The sequence below is a fragment of the Pezoporus occidentalis genome, unplaced genomic scaffold (genome assembly GCF_034315485.1).
Source record: "Pezoporus occidentalis ecotype Australia unplaced genomic scaffold, CSIRO_AGI_Poc_V1 ctg81, whole genome shotgun sequence".
Lineage (NCBI taxonomy): Eukaryota > Metazoa > Chordata > Aves > Psittaciformes > Psittacidae > Pezoporus > Pezoporus occidentalis.
In genome coordinates, this window is record NW_026916170.1 from 7,884,136 (window position 1) to 7,902,653 (window position 18,518).

The following is an 18,518-nucleotide window of genomic DNA, read 5'->3' on the forward strand; positions in this document are numbered from 1 at the left end:
CTTTCAAGGGTTCTCTCAACTCCAACTGTGAATCACAGTAAAAACCAGGCTAGCACAACAGAACTTCAGCTTGGCTTCTCAGTGTGTTACTGAATAGCATAGGTCAATAGGCTCATCTTCTCAGAATGCAACTCAATTTCCTAGAAATGGCCCAGTGAGGAGCAGAAAGGACATGCTATTTCTATTACAGAATTGCCTTGCGCTCCTGGATGATTTTTTCTATGTCCAGTCCTAAGAAAGAGGCCAAAGACAGAAATGCTCTTAATTAAAAGATGGCAGTTGAATCGACTTTATACTGTCAGCTCTTCTGTTGAATTTTAACATTAGTACGCACCCCTCTAATGGCGCCAGTGGATTTGTATTTTGACTCTCGACAGCATCTTACACTTCAGGTATGCTGGGGAAGAGGAACACAGTATTTCTGAAAATTCCTGTTTAGAAATCATGAGTCTGAGCCGCCTCGTATTTCAGCTACGTTTGGATCTAGATCAGGATCATGTAACTTGGATTAATATCTGTTATTAAGTAAGTCCTCAGAGGAGTACTGAAAAATCAAGTGTTAAGGTTGCACTGTGTACAGCAGGTTATGGTGGTCTGTATAATGTTTTCCCAGCCTTCCTGTGGGAATGCACTGTAATAACGTATTTAACTGCATGTCCTCAGCTTTCTAAAAATTGGTCTTCCATGTAAAATTTTAGAGTGGTTATTGCTGTGAGCACTTCACAAATATTAATCTGTTTTTAAAGTGTCCCTTTATGGTAAACAGGTACTATTATAGTCACTTTAGGTTTCTATAGATGAGTACTCAAAAAACAAAATCAATTCATTTATATACTCAAGAGTGGTTAAAGTTGAGCTGCCCTGGTACTTCATAGCATAGCAGATTTGAAGTTCTGATATTTCCTGGTATAATAACTGACAAACATTGGTATGCAATATATTCAACATGCAGCCACACCAGGAAAGTAGTAATATATACTTTTTTAGGTGCCAGAATAACATCATAGGCCAACAACTATACGGAGGCGGACATACCCATATACATTCTGCCATTGTGGCATCAGAAGTGCTTGAGTCACTGGCTTTCTAAGCACCACACAGGAGCTCTGTGTAGGTGCATGAAGTTTGTGTGGGTTCAGAAGGGACAGAGGAAGTACTTGGAAGAGAGATCCACCCTGGGAGTTACTAAATAAGCCACAAAGGATATCACTTGATTACAAGTGATTTCAAGGCTGAAGAAATCAGTTGTGATGCCAATGAAGGCTAAGAGTACTGAGGCACCAGAGGAAAGGCAGTTTGCTTTGAGTTGTTCTTCAAAAGGCTCTTCTTCTGGCTCTTGAGCAAGAGAAAAAACTGAACCATATGGCCCATGAACAGAACCAGTATTTTCATTCTTATGGAAGCTGCCATATGGCAGCTACCTTCAGCATGAAACATTTTTTCCACATGCAATTTCCTGCCTCAAAGCATAGTCTGCTTCATGTCAGAGCTCATCTGTATCACTTCCACTGGGGAATGGGTAGAAGATTAAATAGCCTGACTGGATGCACCTTTTGTAACTTAAGAGATATAAAGGGTTACTAGGGTTACAGAGGGAAGTGCCTGGATACTAATGAAGAGACCCAGTTGTCTCCAATTGTATTAGCATCATGAGGCAGGAACTGGTTGCCTGCCTCTGGTATCCTGCATATCAGGCTGAGACGATCCTGAAGAAAAAGACAATGGAGAAGCCCTGTGGATCTTTGGCAACCAGAATATAGATGTGCAATACATGGTCTGTGACTTATTGATCAGACTGGTGGCAACCCAGAAATGTTCCCACTGAGTGTGGTCAGATTGCCTACTCGGTCCTCGTCATGAGTCCTGATGTAGGTGTGAACAGCTAAGCTAGTTCAGCCATCCCATACTTCAAACAGATCAAATGCGCTCTTTCTGTCCTGTCTTCACCATAATCTTTTGTAAGGTTTTTAGGATGCATAGTCTGTTTGGTTTCAGTGAATGAATGCTTTAATGCTTGCATCTTTGGTTAAGTTGGCATGCATTAAGAGTGATTTCAAGATGACTGAATAATGACAAAGCATTCCCCACCCGAATACTTGGTGAAAATATAATCTGCAGCACCTTAACAGTGTTGTAATATGCATCTCCTGTGTATCAGAGCATGACAGGGTGTTCTTCACAGGCACCAGGACAGGAAGAAATGCCTAATGATCATTAGGTAACAGAAAAGGCACTCTTCCAGGCAGTGAGACATGGCTGATTCCAGAAGGTAATTAAGCAACCTCTTTCACTTGCACTGCTGAGACAGAATCCATGCCTGTTTCTAAAGGAAACCAGAATTTATCCTTGACATCAGCAATAAAAGTTACACCTTATTTCATGGGGGGCAGCTGTTGAGGAGTGTTTTTTGTTTGGTTGTTTGGGGGATATTAGCTTGGGTATTACAAATTAGGGAACAAGGGACAGAACATTTCAAGCAAGAGTGGTTTTGGAGGCTGGGCTGCAATTTCATACTGACTGCGGAAAATAGTCAGTTAGAAACCACTGACTGATTAGGGGAGGTAGAACACTTTCTCTGGTGAGAAGCTTTTGACCTATTTCTATTTGCATTTGAAATTTAATGTATACATGGGTGCTTAGATATTCCAGGGAGAGCTTAAAGAAACGCAAAACAGGCTGAGAAAACTGGGGCTGTTCAGCCTGGCAAAGAGAAGGCTGCGTGGAGACCTCATAGCAGCCTTCCATTGTCTGAAGGGGGGACTACAAGGATATCGGAAAGGGACTCTTCATCAGGGGCTGGAGCAATAGGACAATGGGTAATGGGTTCAAACTTAAACAGGAGAAGTTCAGGTTGGGTATAAGGAAGAAGTTCTTTACTGTAAGAGTGCTGAGGCACTGGAATGGGTTTCCCAAAGAAGCAATGAATGTCCCATCCCTTGCAGTGTTTGAGGCTGGGTTGTGTGGGGCTTTGAGCAACCTGGTCTAGTGAAGGGTGTTCCTGCCCATGGGAGGGGGTTGGAACTAGATAATGTTAAGGTCCTTTCCAACCCAAACCGTTCTATGATTCTGTGATTCTATGAAAATTATGTTAATTCAGTACTGTTTGGATCAGACAAGTATAGCAAGGTTATTCCCAGATCAGCCCTGTTCTGGGAAAATTAGGGGTACTCTTGAAGTTTAAGTACAACTACTCTTTCTGAGATACTGAAGAAGAGAGCTAGTATAAAGGGAAAAGCAGCCTGAAGGACTGCAGAGAATTAAAGAGAGAGGGATTTCATGGCCATGATATGAGACTTTAGTGACCCAGAGATCCAGGGGGTCGTTTTACTTTGAAAGACTGCCTCTAGGCTTTTATGAAGCAAGTTTTTGTTAAGGCGTATCTTGCAGTCTTTGAAAGTTCATTGAAGAGCATAAGGATCACTAGATATCTGCTTTACTAATAAAGCCGGAGAGCAACATTATATTTTCAACAGCCTCATCAAGGATGAGCTTCAAATTACAACCAGCCTAAATAAGATTTATTTTAAAAGTTCTGAATCTGGACTTTCAAGGAAAGTAAGACTCTGATTTATTTATGGATATGGTTGAACTGCTGGAAAACCTGCATTAGATTTAACCACAGACTTTGAAAAAATTATCCCAACGGGTTCACTGTTGCTAACATCAAATATGTGACTGTAAATAGTCTTCTGAACTGTCTTCATAAGGATTACAGACTTTAGCTCTGCCTTTAATGTACTTGGATTTTTTACACTACTTCTGATGTAACCTTCAGACACAGACCTGCAGTAAAATACCTCCCGGTGCGATACCACACTGTTCTCACTCTGTGTAAAACAACAGAGTAGCACTTAGTTGCTTAATGTGAATGCTAAGATGGTTAAGCTGAGAATTCTGAGACCCTTAAAAAAAAAGGATATCACAAAAGCTCTCCTCTATTACTAATATTATTGTTGATGTTGAAAATTTGCTTGGATACTGCAGCAATGGGCTCTACAGAACATGTTCCAGAAAAAGAAAAACTTAAACATTTGCACATGCTGGAAAGAGAGTGAGTCAGCAATTGAGTGGAAACATTAATCCAAACTTAACAATGAGCAACATTGTGATAGGCCTTGCTTCAAGCATGGGATTCACTAGAAATTTATCCTAAAATAAAGTTTTAAGGAATAGGCTTAGCTGGCAATTCTTTTTCACAAAAGAAGTGCAAAAAGAGGTAGTGTAAAATTATTATTATTTTAAACTGGGTGTATATTCAAAGAACTAAAAGGAAACAACTCATTCACTCCTGAGACTTCATCTGGCTGCATATACACTATGGAGAGAGGTTAATTGGCTAAAAAGACTTGGGCCATGTAAAAACTCCTGCGTGGAAAAGCACTGCTGCCCAGACAAAAGGGAAGAAGGCAGTGAATGGAATCAGGAGGGATAAGCCAGGAGAAATATTTCTTAAACCATTCCCAGAGCTTAGAATAGTCAAATAACTCAGTTTTCCCATTTGTCTTGGTTATCCAGATAGTAATTTTGATACCCTGCCACATTATGCATACAAGCTGGTGAAATGAATACATCCTGTTCATAAAATAATCAGTCACACAGTGGTCTCTCTAAAAACACAGATAAACAGCCCTGTTCAAAAATTACCCAGTGACAGAAATTATGCAGCCTTCTGTATCAATAGCATTCTGGAAGAAGTCCAGACCTGTCAACACTGGAACATGTAATATGATTTAATAACTATAGCAAAAAAGTTTGGGTCCAACGCATCCCTAATGAAGATGGAAAACTGTTAGTGTTCCCACACAGAATATAGCATGCTTAGTTTGCATGTGATTTTATCCTGAAAACATGAACTGTTATTGTGAAATCCATTACCAAATGTTTGCTAAAGAGGGAGAACATTGTTCAAGTTTTTTATCGTGTATTCACTGAAAATTTCTGGACCATTGTCCTGCTTGACAAACCTGATCTCCTTCTATGAGAAGGTGATGCACTTAGTGGATGAGGGAAAGGCTGTGGATCTTGTTTACGTACCTTTTAGTAAAGCCTCTGATACTGATTCCCACAGCATTCTCCTAGAGAAACTGGCTGCTTATGGCTTTGAGAAGCATACACTTCACTGGGTAAAAAACTGTCTTTGGTGGAGCCCGAAGAGTGGTGGGGAATGGAGTTAAATGCAGTTGGTGGCCAGTCACAAGTGGCGTTCCCCAAGGCTCAGTACTGGGGTCAGTTTTGTTTAATATCTTTATCAGTCATGGGGATAAGGGGAATTGAGTGCACCCTCAGTAAGTCTGCAGATGACACTACATTGGATGGGAATGTTGATCTGCTGGAAGATAGGAAGGCTCTGCAGAGGGATCTGGACAGGCTGGATCAATGGGCCAAGGCAAGCTCATGAGGTTCAACAAGGCTTAGTGCCGAGTCCTGTACTTGGGTCACAACAACCCCATGCAGCGCTACAGGCTTGGAAAGAGTGGCTGGAAAGCTGCCCTGAGGAAAAGAACCTGTGGGTGTTGGTCAACAGCCGGATGAACACAATCCAGCTTGTGCCTAGGTGGCCAAGAAGGCCAATAGCATCCTGGCTTGTGTGAGAACCAGCATGGCCAGCAGGGCCAGGGAAGTGATTGTCTCCTTGTACTCAGCACTGGTGAGGCCACACCTTGAATACTGTGTTCTGTTTTGGGCCCCTCACTGCAAGAAAGACATTGAGGTGCTGGAGCTGGTCCAGAGGAGGGCAACGAAGCTGCTGGAGGGTCTCAAGCGCAAGCATTATGAGGAGCAGCTGAGGGAACTGGGGTTGTTTAGGTTGGAGGCTGAGGGAAGACTTTATTGCTCCCTACAACTACCTGAAATGAGGTTGTGGGAGGTGGAGGTCAGTCTCTTTTCCCAAGTAACAGGTGATAGGATGAGAGGAAATTGCCCAAGGTTGCACCAGAGGAGGTTTAGATTGGGTATTAGGAAAAATTTCTTCACCTTCAAAGGGTTGTCAAGCACTGAACAGTCTGCCCAGGGAAGCGGTTGAGTGACCATCCCTGGAGAGGTATTTTAAAGATGTGTAGGTGTGGCACTTATGGATATGGTTTAGTGGAGTACTTGGCAGTGTTAAGTTAATGGTTCTAGGTTTGTAGTTTAGGTTCTAACCTAAACAATTCTGTGAGCCTATGATTTAAAAATAGATATGCCATACCTGAAATACTTGATAAAAGCAGGAAAAATTAATTACGGAATGCCTTTTTATAGTCTACATAATTATTTAGTTAATAATCTATGAAAAACTTGAATGCCAAATCTGCTATCCAAGGGTGTCTACTGGAACAGCTCTTTGCATACCCTAGGTAAAGGAAGAAATCAAAGTGTTCAAAGAGGTTTCTTAAAATTTTAGAAAGCTGAATAACGTCCATATTCACATATGAAATGCAGTGAGCATCACTATCTAGCTTGAATTGTCCTGGCTTGTACTAGAAATCAGAATGACTGCAAGCCAGAATCTGGAAGACCCCGAAAGGAACGCCCATACAACTCATGCCTTGCTTCACCTTACTAAAGCTGAACCGCTTTGAGGTTACAATTGTGCACTTCCACCTACTCAGATCTTTGAATTATTTTTGTTTTGGGGAGAGAGTTTATTAATTATTGTGTCCGTGTGCCTGTTTGATACACAGTCCTTGCTGTTATGTTTTAATGTTCCAACACACTTGAATGTGTCTTCTTTCCTTTCCAATATGAAGGGAAGTGATTAGGTGATTGAAAACTCAACTCATAAAACAGATAAAGCAAGAAAAGGCTCAAGGTCACACAATCAAGAGCAACACAGATAAAACTTCCTATCTCAAGTATTCTCAGTAGCTTTTAAGTCTTAGATGTCTATAAGAAGCCTCTACAGCTAATGCGAAATTTCCAAAAGTTTCTTAATGCAAACAGATGCCTCTACTGTAAGTTGTGACACTGCACTTGTTCTAAGCATTGAAGAGAAACAGGTTTTAGTAAAATTTTAAAAAGAAAATACTTTTTGTTTTTCTTTGAAATTGGTAGGCATAAAAAAGCATAAAAGGAGACTCAAGATAGGCCTCTGATTACTTAGCTTCAAAGTGTTGCTGTTGAAGGTCTATCATATAAGACCAAATATAATGGTTCAGCCGGCCACCAGTTTCCTCCAAGGTCTGCAGCATATGGAAAACAGGCCTGGTCAGAATATTTTTAATGATTTTTTTGAAAAACATGTTGTTTTGCTAAAAATGAAAAGTTTCACAGAGACACATGGTTTTGACATAATCCTCAGAGTCGTCATAGGAAGTCTGCTCCAAGACAAGCAGAATAATGCTCTTCAAACAGGATTCCCAGCAGCCACCTCTGCAGAAATCTCTGCTCTTCATTTCAAAACAGATATTTTAATGCTGTTGTATTTTCTCAAAAGTGTTTGAAAGCTTTTAGTTTTATTTCAATGAACATACATGCACACAAAAGCAACCCACATTTTGAAACATTACTGTGAATTGCAATTGTCTTCCTCCAGGCAGCACCAGTGATTATTTTAGCATAGAGCATTTGCTCATTTTAGGTTTTGTATTAAATCCTCACTACAGCAACAAGAGAGATGTCTCCCATTAGGCCACTGCTCTGCAGAGAAAGGTGAAGTCTGGTAGTGTCTGGAATGCTTGGCTGAAATTTGCAAGTTCATTTAAGAGTGTTTTAAATGTGGCAGTATAAATGGGGGAAGGGAGAGAAAAAAATATTGGGAACTGAAAGTTTTATCATCATTTGGAGCAATGCAGGACACCAAACTGAATTACTGATAAGATTACCTTTAGATCTACAACAGAGACTTTTATTTTCAGAACAAAGAGAAGACTAGGCAACAGTACAATGCAACTGTCCTCCCTATGGGCCAATCTGGAACTGGAAAGAGATGAGAGACCAGTATATGCTGCCAGCAGGTTGCAGAGCAGAGGACTGTAGAGAGTTAGGCTTAACATGTCTCCATCCTGTTTATCCCACTTGCCCCTGTGCAATCATCTTATGGCTTTTACTTCCATACTATCAGTTCTCCAGGTGAGAAATTGCTGAGACAAATTTCCCTTTTTATCTGCAAATATGGTGCCATAGTAGCAGCTGCTGAAGACAGAATGACTCCTCAATCCTAAGAAGATCTGCTTGGTTGATCTTCTGTGGTCCTTAGCCACAGCCATACACCAGAATCACTCAAATTATTTGTACTGGAAAATACCCAGTGAAATTGTTCTCCGCTGATACAGATACTGGGATTTCTCTGTTTGGACATCAAGGTGCCTCAAGAGGGAAGCCCAGGTGTAGTCCCACAGCTCATGGAGACATAAGAGTTTTTATGTGGATCTGGCACACCTTCAGACACACCAACAGAGAAATATTTCTGGGCCAGCACACAGAGGTGGTCATTGACATAGACAGAGACGGGTATTCCTGCCTCTCAAATATGGTCAGTTTAAATACAGTAGAATTCAGAAGAATTATAATTAAAAAACAAGTATGTCTTGAGTTCAAAACTTTTACTGTCAGGCAAAGTTTTGAATTTAAATTCCCAGACTAGCAACCTTGAGGTATTTTTTAAGTCTCCTTTTCTTTGTCAATCATTTGTCATTGTTTCTTCTCACCAGTTTTCATCTCTTCCTTCAAATTACAGGGAGGCCTGTGGACTATTCTGTTTCTTGAGATTTCTTTACTTTGCTAAGAATTTTGCTGTTGCTTCCAATCAGTTACTGTCTCACTCATATTAATTGCTTCAGAAAAAGGCCAATAATTGCAATGGCATCTCTCCAAGTCTCTTCCAGACCACAGCATATGTGATACCAAGGGGTGCGGTTCCATTAGCCTCTGCTAGAAATCTTAGCACATGATCAGCAGCAAGCCTGGAAATAATTTTTATTCTTTTATAATTTGTACTTTAAATGCTATTTAAATGTTGTTGAGGGGGTTTTTCACCCTGAAGCCAACTGATGCACACCCTTTTCAGTCACTAGCTTGTGCCTGCCAACTTCACAAATTATCCAACTTCTGCCTTAGCCCTGTCCTGAATTGATTTGATTTATTTTGTTCAGAAGCATGGATTATTTTCTTGTTTTGTTTTTTTTTTGGTTGATGGCTTTGCTGTTTGTTTTGGGTTTTGGTTTCTTTTTTTTCTTAAGAGGCTATGTTTGTGTGTTCCTTACTCTCATCCAGACCAGAGTGACTCATTCAAACTTGTAAATGAAAAAGTACATCACAGATGATTTTTGGTATTAAGCACCTTTAGGTCTAAAAGAAGAGATCAGAGGCTCAGAATCATATAATCATGGAATGGTTTGGGTGGAAGTGACCTTGAAGATCATCTAGCTCCAACGCCCCTGCCATGGGTGGTGACAGTTGCCCATGCACAAATAAATAAACAGTTGATAGTTACAGCATAAATCAGATGTCATCAACCTGCTACCTGCTGCTCAAATGCAGACCACAGGTTCCATCTAAATCACATTATTGTGTTTCACTAAGTTATCCAAATCTTCATCTCCTGGAAAACGTCATCAGAGGCAGTGGGATGGTATCCTGAGCCTTCCATCTACACTCTAGTGGCACACTGCCGCCAGCACCCACCCACATTGGGTCACTGCCATTGCCAGCAGCCATGCGGGCAGCTTCTGCTTGTGACTCGCAATCAAGGCCTCTTTTCCCCTCAAGCTTCTGCAGTGCATGTAGTTCTTGGCTGTGTGAGTATTTCTGATGTACATCTAAGAAGGGCCACCTGCTTCTGATGAGTTTCGTCACATCAGACATCTCATCAGCTACTCCCTTCCGAAACATCAGAGAAGCACTCTGATCATCTCTTTGAGGTTTACTTTGTGCTTTTTGACAACTTTAAATCAGTTTATTTTCCTACAGTAGAAAAAAAATACAGTAAAACAAAACAGACAGGTGGGTATGAACACCTAACTCCAAAAAACGCCAGTTAAATTTGCTGTTATTAAGAGGCTTTGAACCCCATGGGACTGGAACATGAACAGCCAAATTATTTTGCAGAGTGCAGCTTTGAGTTAGTATTGCAATGGCTTTACTAAGTGTAGGGGAAAAATAAGAGATCTGGAAAATAAGAGTGACACTGTTCCAAGTTGCTTGTGCCACCAACAGTTTTATTCTTCCCAAGGAGCTCTACAAATATCTCACCCTTGGCTTGTTAAAGACGATGAAAAAATACTAAAAGAGCTGTGGGGAACAATGACCTAGAGGCTTTTGGCAGAGTAGGATAGATGGCATTCTGGGGGGTGTTTTTTGCTTCATTTCATGGAGTTCACCACTATGGAAATTATACTTGCAGGTATTGGTAAAGGGTGACAGCTCTGATGAGCTTGTATTCAGTTATTTATGATATGGTTTCCAGCAAGAGAACACAAGGAACTAAAAGGAGAGCAACAGAACAAGGGAAGAGATAAATCCCACGTAAGAGGGGAAAAAAAAAGAGTAAAACCAAATCCTAAATCCCCAAAGGCCATGTTCTCACCACAACAAATAGCACTTTATGTTGATTATTAACAACATGGTGTATAAACTTTAAAAAGAACCTCCAGATACAACTAGTATTTTGCTTCTCTCTTGCAGGTGGATTTGGATCTTCTGAAGATACTGATGAATGTGATAGAGATCAATGACAGATCTGGTAATGATTCTTTTCAGCCTATTTCAGGCATTCGTAGATGTGAAAATCAGATAGCTTAAAACTGCATTGAAGGTTTATGGAGCAGAAATAACCAAGAGGTTAAGAGGACTTTTCTCCGCAGTAACCCAGACACTAAAATTGAATGGTTTATATTGTTTGCATGTGGAATACCGCCACAATCCAATATACATTAACATGGTCATAAAACACTGACAAAAACTTCTGTCGTTGTTGGAAAGAGAGCTTGTGAAATATCGGGAAAGTATTTTCAACACAGAACCGGCAAAGTAACAATCTCTTCTTTGCCGTCATCTTCATTCCTCAGCCCTGTCTGTAACACCTTCATGGAAATTAAATTACACATTGCAGGAACATTTGGATCCTCAGGCTAGAACTAATGCAGATTTCTCAGTATCTCCATAAATGCACCTTTTTGGCACTCCTGTCTTGTAGGTGATTTGGATTACAATACCAATGTGTTAGCTGAAAAATTTTGTAATGGTTCCATAATGTTGATTTCTGTCTTTTTCAGTTAGCATAATAAGTGTACAAATTGGACAATATTACAAATAATTGCATGCGTGTCTTTTCCATGCCAGTCTCACAAGCCCTTTTGTCAGTATCCTCTCAGGATTTTTCTTCCACACATGCCTTCTCCTTTGATTCACAAATTCATGAACAGAGGGGCTGAAAGGAACATGGAGAAATCATCTAGTGTACTTTGGACCAAAGTAGTATCAAATGCACCTAAATCATTCTAAATGGATATTTGTCTGACATCCGTTGAACAATTTCATACTACCCAAGCAAAATATTTCAGTTCTTCACTATTCTTAATTTTAGAAAGATTCTCCATGTGTCTAACTTACACTTCACTTTCTGCAAGTCTATTGCTCTCACATAGAAGGTATGTGTAGAAGATGCTATATAGTTTTTCTTATCTATATTTAGAGATTTTTATATTGTGTCTCCCACCTCATCTTCTCTAAACAGTGTTTTTCTATTCTCTCCTGTAAGTCTCTCAGAGCTAATCTAGCCCAGCCCCTGAAGGCTCTCCCACATTTAAGTCATTTGCGTTTATCTGATTAGTGTTTGTCTGTCTTCTTAATAATACAGATTTCATGAGAAATATTGTCATAGTTGTGTACTTCTTGGTTTGTGTCTGGACTTCCCAATAATTTACTTTCTGACTTACTCAGTGTCCAAAAAACACTTCCTGGACCTGTAAGGGAGTATCTCTGCCCACATGCTTCTCAATGTGCTTCACATAAGGAGTGTGAAGTCCCCTTATGGCCAAATAAGACAGAACAGCAGGCGCCCATTACTTTTTATGTCATTTATAGACACTTCTAAAGTTAATGTACTATTTTATCTAGGGTCCACTTCAGATGCAATGCAGACTGTATTTTACCCTCTCTCCCAGAGCTCTGCAATGTTACACTGTAGTAAATAAAGCGAAGTAAGCTTTATGTTTTGTGGTACAAACCCCATTTTAATGCTTTTAAAAAAAATCCTCAGGGAGTTTAACTTATGATGCTGGACAAGGCATGACAGTGATACGTGACATATATCATACCCTTTTAGGATGATCTATGGAGCTGAAGGATGGCTTCACCATTTTTCTCACATCTGCAGCCTTAAACCAGAGGCACTCACACATTATTTCATGCATAAACACTGCTTAGTGCTTCCAGTGCCTTTCTGGTAACTGGGATAATTAATAAGGTGTAATGTCATGGACATACCCTGTCCTGTGGCAAGTAGTTGTAAGAAAATAAACTAAGCATTGTTAACACTGAGTCATCTACAGTAACAAGCCATAAAATCATACAGGCTGGAGAGGGAAAAGACCTATTAAGTCATCCACTCCATCTCCTGCCAATGCAGGCTTCTTTTCTGCCATATATTATTAAGTGCTTTGTCCAGTCTAGTTTTAAATTATTCAAGCAATTTGATTTCCACTATTTCCTTTGGGACATTACTCTACAGTTCAATTGGAGGTATATTTATTTATTCCTTGCTCTTTGAATAAAATTTCTTTGCCTACCTTCACTACTTTAAAAACTACTCTCCAAATTCTTTTTTTTTCTTTTTTCTTTTTTTTTTTAAATTTATTTTATTCTATTACTCTTGGAGTGGGGATGTAAAATGGTGGACTGTGAAGACTTTGGATGAAACAAAGACATGAAGATCTCCTGAGAAAGTAAATAAAGGGAATATGTTTGTTTTGGTTTTTACCTGTTTTTTTTTGTTTGTTTTTAATATCACACCACATCCTTATACTACTTACAAACAAGAGCCAAATAAAAGACTAGCATTTACACACTGTTGAATAACTTCTACTTGTCCTACTGGTAACCATCCTGTGTTGGTGAGCACCCCAAGCAACGGTGGGGGGATAATAGACTGGGTACCATGCTCTGGAGGAAGCTGCGAGGTACAGAGTGATGGCCACACAGCACCCTGTCAAGGGGCCACACAGCCCGCGGACTGTGCTCCTTGGTGGCAGTGGCTTTCTGCAGTCACCACTGTGGTGGCACAGGCTGAACTCAAACACAGCAGGGGTTTCTAAACCCTCAGGCTGCTCAGAAATACAAGGTCAGCTCAGGGAAGTCCTGCATGCTTCATAACCCTGCTGGGTACCATGCGTTGCTGGGAGGGTTGTCTCAAGGGGAGCGATGAAACAGTAACTGTGTAGGACAGTAGCAAACAGAGGTAAATGATTACAAGGAATGGTTAAAAGCCTGTGCGCGACATAAAAGAATAAATAGTCAAGAAAGGAATTCTTAATCCCACTTGTTCAGCTGTGCCTCGTCAAGTGTTTCAGCAAGCTCATCCCCAGTCCTATGCTCCGGTACACTTAACAAGAAGTTTTCAGATAATGGGAGCTTAAAAATTAACTGTTGCACCCTGTGCTGTATGCTCAGGAGCATTTCCACCCTTTGAAGTGGGTAGAAAAATCCCCATCAATTTCAAAGGGCTCTGAAGAGGTCCCTCAGCACAGGAGACAATAGTTAATTTTACACTTAGACACGAAGACGCCCTTGCAAGCAAGCAGTGTGGTGCTGGGACAGGGAAGAGCCTCACGCTGGCAGCCATTCCTGCAGCCCTGACTATGTGAATGGCTGCCGGGAAGGTGGTGGGGGTAGAGCCAAAGCATGGCTGCCTGGCACAAAGTGGCAGTCAGCCAGCATGGTGTCCATGCGGCAGCCATGCCTCTGGCAGGTGCCTATCTCCTGTTAGCAAGGTTAAGGCAATGCAAAAGGACACAGATAAAAATAATCTGCCCTTCCTCTAAGCGAGAACAAATGTTCAGTCTTGGGAAGAGCAGCAATTGCAAAGTAAACACCTGGGAAATCACCTTTGCTTGGCAATGGGAATGGAGACGAAAGTAAGCTTTGCAGGTGATAGCTGTAAATAGGTAAGCTGTAGGTGATAGCTGTAAATACTAGGAAACACACTGAAGGGAAGAACAGCCACGGTACTGGAGTAAAAAGGACATAATGTGGCAGCAGAATGCTGCTTTCCCTACAGCTGTAAAAGAAAATGAAGGTCCCCTTTGAGCAGTCGCACAGAAAACTCCAGGGTTAGGTGGTAGCCAGCAGCAAAAGCTTCTTTATTTATGTCTCCTTTTCCTATATGCTGAGGGAGATGAAGAGATAACCCTGCTCTTGGTGGAACAAAAGTGAAAGAAAATCTCTCTCCTGAGTATCTAGAGGGCACTGCGGAGGATGGAGGTGGCTTCCCAGCAGGTGCTGTAAAAAGCAGCATCATATTAAGAATAATAGTTTACATTACAAATCATAAAGCAAAATGAAGTATTTCACCAGATATCTTCAAAATATTGGTATGTGTTACACATTTCTAGTTTGTAAGAAACCACAGATCTTTTCAAAGAGCTCATTAATTTTTCCAATTTTTGAGAATATGCTTGAGCACATTAATCTAAATGGTGGGTTTTATTCAAACATCTTCTTCTTTTGACCTTATGAGCTCTATTTAGCATTATCCATCTGGATCTACACAATTCAGTGAGAGATTCCACAAACACAGACACCATTTCTGGCACACCATGGGAACAGCTGTATTTAAGCAATGCAGTTTGGGATTCAGGCAAGTAAAATTCTCATGAACAAGGCTTTGCCCACTTCAACACCTGAGTTGAAATCTAATAAGTACTTCAGGCTGTTTTAACTACAGTCATTACTTGCTTCCTTGACAACTCTATTTTAGCTCTATTTACGTGAAAAAAAACCACACAGAATAGCATGAACTCATGGAAAAAGCTATTTGGTAAAATAAGAATGGGACAGGAAATACATAGAAAGTCCACATGTTATGTAAAATTTTCCATTATTAACAAATAATATCAAAGTATCCCTTAGAACTACTGTAAGAATAGCTGACCCTATCCTGTAAGAGGATGATGCACCAGAGGTGCCTTCTAGCCTTGGTGTCTCTACAGGGCACACAGGCTGACAGCAGAACGATGTTCAGGTGAGGGAGAGTTCAGTGCCTGATCAATCTTATCAAAAGAAGTGGAGTACTTTGCAAAAGCTGTTTATTTCTGCTTGATCACTAAATTTCTCTACTCAAATGTGTTTTGTTCTATTCAAATATGTTTAGCCATATTTCTGGATTGGTTAGTGATTCTATATGGCTGGCAGGTTGTCCATAAGTTGTTTTGTGCTTTAAATATGAAAGGCACCCTTTAGATGATATAAAAGGCATTTTCAGCTATCAGTTGAAAAAGGGTCATACTCAAAGTTCCATATTTAAAAAGAAGAGAACTTTAACTTTCCAAATGGTCAAGATGTTCCACTTTGTCTTTTATAGCATATTTCTTATGCTATACAAATATGGGAAGTAGTTACTAATTTTTGGTGGTGGTCTGTACTTAAGGTAGGCTACCAGTTGAAAAAAAAGTTTTAATTTTTGTTGCATTACAGTAATGTTAGGACTATGAAAACTGAAAATACAGTTTGTTTTGAATTTGATGCCTAATTCTTCAGTCTAAAAGTTTTCTTAGATTTTTTCTTTTGTATACACTGAGCTAGTCAGATGGACCAGCATGCAGACTTCAGCCAGCTCCTGTGTAAGATGGAAGCCACTTGCACTCCCCTTGACTTCTTTGTTGTGTCAAAGTGAGGGAAAATAACTGTTAACCCTTGACTAGAGTCTGCCACAATGCTGGGTAACACCTTGCTCCTGGCGCAGACAGTGCTTTTTTGTGGAGCAGCATTTCATATAACTGTTACAAAACCCAGCTCTGAGATTGGGAGGTGAAGGTGTGCAAATTACTTGGCCCATTACTTCATGGTATTACTGCACATCACTAACCGCTCTTTGGGGATGAAGGGTAATGCCTACTCTGTGCCATGTAGTATAGAGCAAAACCCTCTAAGCTAGCTCCCAGCAGCTGTAATGTATCCCTGTAGCATCACATGCTCCATAAAGTTCTGCAGGTTGCAACACTGCCCCTGAGCTAAGCTAGCCCTACTTCTAGCAGAGCTAATTAACCTAAGCAGAGTCTACACTGACACAATACTGCCTTTGGTCCTAAATCTGTCTGGGCTGCTGCTAGCCTGGGGATCTCCAATGGCCATGCTCCATTATATGCTTTATATAGACCTGTATGTGGATGTTTTCAAACACTGGAAATATTTCAGTTCAGTGTCAGTGTGACTTAGCCAGTAGGTTGGGAGATGGAGTCAGGAGACTCCCATCAGGCCAGGGGCAGCTGTAGGCTGGGATACCAGATGGAGGCAAATATTTGCAATGCTATACGCAGTCACAAAAGAAATCATGGTTTTTTTTTCCACAGATGGATTTCTTTTCACCTGGTCACATGTCTTTGCAGGGAGTAAAGCAACTTGCTCACATATATCGGCCAAGCCCTCTCTCCTCCAGCACTGCACCGATACCAATAGGCTTTCTACCAGGGTTACAAGACAATGGGAACTGCTGTCTGAGCAGCAGTGCCAGGCCACCAGGTGGGAACTGATCCACTTTCAGACTACCACATTTCTTTTCATTCCATTAGACCCTCCCATGGAGGCCAGCCATCCCAGAGTATACAAAAGAAATGATCTGGGCAAGACCCAGGCCAGTGGCTTCCTTGTATACTTCAGTCTTACCTACTAAGTTACAGATATGTAAGCATACAGTAAAGAAAATATGCATACTTTGCCCCTGGAAGAGAGTTGCAAATATTTTTAAATAGAAAACTTAAGCTGGCAGATTCCACTAATGAAAGAGGATTTTCAGTAACAGGAAAGTTTCCAATTAAATATAATCTCAGCCTCTTTGGTTAATTAAACATCACGTTCAGTGATTTTACAGCGATAATTTATATTCTAAAATATCTTGCTCTCCTTTAGCCTACATTGTAGTTAAATTTGAGACATCGGATATTGCTATAGCAACAGTTTGCTTTCAGAAAAACGAAATCTGTCAGGGAGTGTTTCACTTCCCTACAGAATTGAGAAGTTGGTAAAGACTAAACCAGAAATATCTGAAATCACAGGTTAGGGAATACGGAAGCATAATGTACTACAAACTTATTTTTCCAGAGTGTTGCGAACTTTCACAATTATTAAATATCTGAAAGCCTCAACACTTGGCATCCCTTTATTTTATTTTAGTTTTTATAAATCAGAAATAGATGACATTTTGTAATGGAATTTGTTGTTGACAGGGAAAGACTTGACTACTTAAACTACCCGAACAAGCAGCTTGGAAGTACTAGTATGCAACAATGACTACTAACTAAAGGATACTTAGAATATAAATGTGTTTGAGAAACTGAGGGCCTCACTAAAGTTGATAGATGATATGACAGAAACTGTAATTATGAATTTCAGTGGTTTATACAAGAACACACAACTTGAAACATAATTCATGCATATAAAGATTTTCACATGTTACTCATGGGAAGCTTGTCGGTGTCACGAATTTTAAAATGCATGCCATAGAGTTAAATATCTGAGCCTCATGCGCCTTTCTCCCCCAACAAATAAACACACTATCTCTGTATCCTGTAGTGACAGATAATCTTTTCTTCTTTTTGATTACATGTCTTCAAACTAAGCTGAGTAAACTGGAGTTTATACAAATACCTTTCAGGCATTGATAAACACAGAATAAAGCACATTTTGGAGCTTGACTATAAAAACCTTGCCCAAGGAAATGCAGACTGTGAGTGTCAGAGTTACTGCTGGGGATGAGACTAATTAATGTGCTAATGTGCAACTAACACAGCACATTAGCAAAACAAGCAGGTAGTCCAGTATCTTCGCTGACTCCTGTCAGACAGAGAAGGCACAGTCAGTGCTTGCTGAAATCCCATTTAAAAGCACCAGAGTGGTGATGACTCATTGCTGCAATATTAAAACATCCACAACTGGGTTTTAGAAAAAAAAAAGTGTTTCCAAGAATGGTCAATTCTATGTATACATATGTATTTATGCACATATACCTGTATGTTATGTTTCATATGAGCAGCAGCATTACAAACAGCTTCTGGTATGTTAAAAAGAGAAGGAAGCAGGTAAAGGAGCTCAGGACATTGATGTATATTTAGCACTACTAAATGACAGAATGACACTAAGAAAGCATATGCTATCATCTTTAGAAAAATAGCTCAGCTGAGAACTGAAAATCACAATGGTGTATGGCTCTGATAGGGCACACTTCATATAATTTATCTAATGTGCCATACAGCATCAATTTTCTATCAGTTTTATGTTCAATTTATATTCCAGATACTTGTAGTTGATAAAATAACCTCTGTACCACAGGTTACAGAGACAGTACTCTGCACTCTTAGGGGGGGAACCGAGCAAAGTCTGAGTTATTT